Source organism: Triticum dicoccoides, chromosome 3A (assembly GCF_002162155.2).
Source record: "Triticum dicoccoides isolate Atlit2015 ecotype Zavitan chromosome 3A, WEW_v2.0, whole genome shotgun sequence".
Lineage (NCBI taxonomy): Eukaryota > Viridiplantae > Streptophyta > Magnoliopsida > Poales > Poaceae > Triticum > Triticum dicoccoides.
Genome location: NC_041384.1, coordinates 448,973,486 through 448,977,196, shown reverse-complemented (window position 1 = coordinate 448,977,196; position 3,711 = coordinate 448,973,486). Strand labels below are relative to the sequence as shown.

Sequence of the window (3,711 nt, the reverse complement as noted above, 5' to 3'; positions counted from 1 at the left end):
TCAAATAGTCAAATGAACTTCATGAATTCTTTTGTCATACGTAAATTTTCTCAGACGAGTTTTTTTGTTTTTTTTTCAATATTTTCTATGAACGAGTGGACCGCAGAGACGAGTGCAATTGAAACCGCAACACTATCAAAAGTGAACCGCATTACTTTTTTATCATTTTCTAAAAATTTCCTTTTTCCTTTTGCACTTCACATTCGGTATAAGTGAACCACTCTAAAAAGTGAACCACATTATTTTTTGCTAGTGAACTTCAAAAACTTTGTTACCGAGTATGTAATGTTGTGACAAGGCAAGCGGACTGCATCAATTTATTTTCTTTTCAGTGTTTTTTCTACACAAGGATTAAAAGTGCACTACATAAAATTAAATAGAATTTCGTGCAACCACAAACTGTACTGCAGCGAGAGGGTTAGTTTTTGGGGGTGACCAAAGTCAACCTGATATTGAACCGTGTTGTGTGAACCCAAAGAAAAAAAACTTCACACACAAGCCATGAGAACCGTACGCAGTGCCCCAATGGACTGCATCAATTTTTATATATTTTTATTTTTTCTCACACTTTTTTATAATAGCAAATTAAACTTTAAGAATGTTTTATTTACTTCCGTAGTTCCTGGCGAACTAAAAGTCCACACCACAGGACAGCACGCGTCGCGCGCATGGGCTGCAATCAAATGGGAGTCCACAAATAGGCCAAAACTTTACAAAGACTACGAAAAATACACGTTTCTAAACACACCATTTTTGCACTGCATGTCCACATGGTCTAAACTGCATGCTAAAGTCTCAACAGCACCATGTTTCCCCCGGAACTGCATTCAAATGAGTCACTGCAATTTTCATGCTTTACGTAAAATCCCCAAGCACAAAAAGCCCGGACTGCACTGCATGTGTACATACTTCAAACTACATTATTTGAATAGTCTCATCCCAAACACAAAATGAGTCCCTGTAATTTTTATACACAAAATTCTCAAACAAAAAATGCACCATTTGCACTGCTTGTTCACATGCTCCAAACTTTATGCCTTGATTCGAAGGAAGAGTGGTGGTGCCGCGCACAGGAGATCGCCGTGGGCCGGGAGGAGCTCCTGGATGCGTGGTTCGGGTAGGGGAGCACGGACTCCTCGTCGGGGGAGAGGAATTGAGCCAACTCCAGGAAACTTGGCGCATTTTTTCCATAGTGAACTACAAAACAAATTTTAGTGAGCTTCAATAAAACATCAAATGAACTTCAATAGTTGTAGTAGCTCGCAGACGCACATCCGGGGACCGGCCATGGAGGTGGAGGTGACGAGGGGAGGGGAACTTGTGGCACTGTGCCATGCCGCTCGGAAGCCGACCTCACGGTGGCAAGCGACGACCTACAGCCCGCCGAATCTCGTGAGGGGGGGTGCCGACATGCTGCGTGCACCGAGGTAGTGGACTGCACGGGAGCCCTTGGATCGACCACGGCAGAGCCACATCTGCGGGGGCTTACTCTGCCGCAGCTCATGCTCCTTCCTCTTCGAGGTTGGGCTCACCGTCACGGCCAGCAACCAATGGAGGGGGAGGAAGATGGAGACAGATCCGGGGGTTAACCGTCATGGACAGATCCGAGGTTGGGCTCACCGTCACGGCCAAATCGCCAGCAGCTGGTCGTCGCAAGAAGGCCATCTGGAGGGGAGACATGGTAGCGACGGCCCTCCCCATCGGCCGATCCAGCGCGTACTCCGCCGGGGATGTGATTTGGTCGGGGCGGCAGCGGGTACAGCCGCTGGGGGAGGGGGGCCGGGGTAAAGCCGCTGGGGGAGGGGGGCCGGGGTGCAGCCGTCGCTCCGACGCCGTCTTTTGGCGAGCAGGGCTTGACTAGATCCCGTCGGGATCCGGTGACCCCTGAAGGAAGAAGGTGAGGGCGCTGGGGGAGGGGTGTCTGGGTGCTTCCCGTCGCCGCGGGAGGGAGGCCGGGGTGCTGCTCGCTCCTGGCCTTAAGGAGGGGCGTCGGGCAGTGTGGGGTGGGCGCGACCCCGGCTGAAGGAAGGAGGTGGAGAGGATAAGGGAAAGGGAATGAGTGGTGGTGAGGAGGGGTCGTCGGGCATCTTTTTTGTGGCCACGGGCGTAGCGGGTGCTGCCGGCGGAAGAAGGTGGAGTCGGATTGGGGTTGTGGTAGTGCGGGAGGTGGGTTGGGGGTGTTATCAGAATAAGCTTCGCTGTTATCATAATAAGACTCTTAAGGGTGTTATTATAATAGACCCACCCTATATATATATATATGTTGCTGTTCTAAGAATGATCATGATGCCCTCATGTTCGTATTTTATTTTTATCGACACGTCTATCTCTAAACATGTGGACATATTTTTTGATTTTGGCTTTCGGTTGAGGACAAGCGAGGTCTAAGCTTGGGGGAGTTGATATGTCCATTTTGCATCATGCTTTTATATCGATATTTATTGCATTATGGGTTGTTATTACACATTATGGCATAATACTTATGCCTATTCTCTCTTATTTTACAAGGTTTACATGAAGAGGGGGAATGCCGGCAGCTGGAATTCTGGGCTGGAAAAGGAACAAATATGAGAGACCTATTCTGCACATCTCCAAAAATCCTGAAACTCCACGGGAGCACTTTTCAGAATATATAAAAAATATTGGGCGCGAGAAGTACCAGAGGGGGGCCACACCCTGGCCATGAGGGTAGGGAGCGCGCCCTACCCCCCTAGGCGCACCCCCCTGCCTCGTGGGCTCCCTGGTGGCCCTCCGATGCCCATCTTATGCTATACTAGTTGACCCATTGCGCCAAATGGCGCAGAGACCTGCTGAAGACATGTCGTCGATGAAAATAGTTTCATGATGCAAGAACCTTCAACTAAATCATGCTATTTTTTAAACATGTTTATTATGTTGTTAAATAATAGTCTGGGAAAAGGGAAACTTTGCATAATATGAATAGGTTTAGTTTGAAAATATGGGCACTATGACGAGAGAGTAAAGTTGGCATGGTTGTATTTTTTTAGCAAGTCTGGAAACATGGTTATCATGATGAGAAACCTGGCCATGCATATTTTTCCTACAAAAAAGAGGGAAAAAGATGAAAAACCTAAGAATATATGTATACTAAACACCATGTATAAAACCAGTTAAGGAGAGAGGGTTTTGGTGCTCCTAGGTGTAGATACACCCATTATGAAATATGTATTAAAAACACATTTCAAAAGAGTAGTGTTTCTATCAACTTTGTTTTTGTGTGTTTGAAAAAAAAGTATTCATGTGTCTCTTAGACACACGTATATTTCCAAGCAGTCGTATGGCAGCTAGTTCGGCCCATGAATCAAGCGATTTATTCATCCCTTCTTCCTTGACAGCTTCATTCAGTCAAAGACAAAACTCCTCAGTAGTACTTCCATCACCTCAATAGTTGGGATAGATATCATCCACTACAATGAAGAACAACAACATTTCTCTATACCTTGAACAATAATAAATCATTTACAGTACATTTGGCCAAGCAAACAATTAGTACAAGAACAATAACATTTCTCTATTTCTTGAATTCCACATGGGAGTATGGATGGCTTCACTCGTAACAATATATATGCCTTTTGTTTATTTGCCTGACAAAATGTCCATCAGATGAATCAGTCAAATAGGAGGAAATGGGGAATATTTCAAACTAAAACAAAGAATTGATCCTAAATACATGAAGTGCAGTAGCTTTAA

At 45.6% G+C, this 3,711-nt stretch overlaps 1 long non-coding RNA gene across 1 annotated transcript; it reads right to left on the bottom strand.

Annotated features, from left to right (window-relative positions):
• Positions 1-906: 906 nt before the first annotated feature.
• On the bottom strand, positions 907-2,028 carry LOC119271613. Its single transcript, XR_005134636.1, has 2 exons — positions 1,273-2,028; positions 907-1,197 (listed from the first exon to the last, which is right to left on the bottom strand). It is a non-coding gene; the product is annotated as an uncharacterized LOC119271613 (long non-coding RNA).
• Between the last annotated feature and the right edge of the window lie 1,683 nt (positions 2,029-3,711).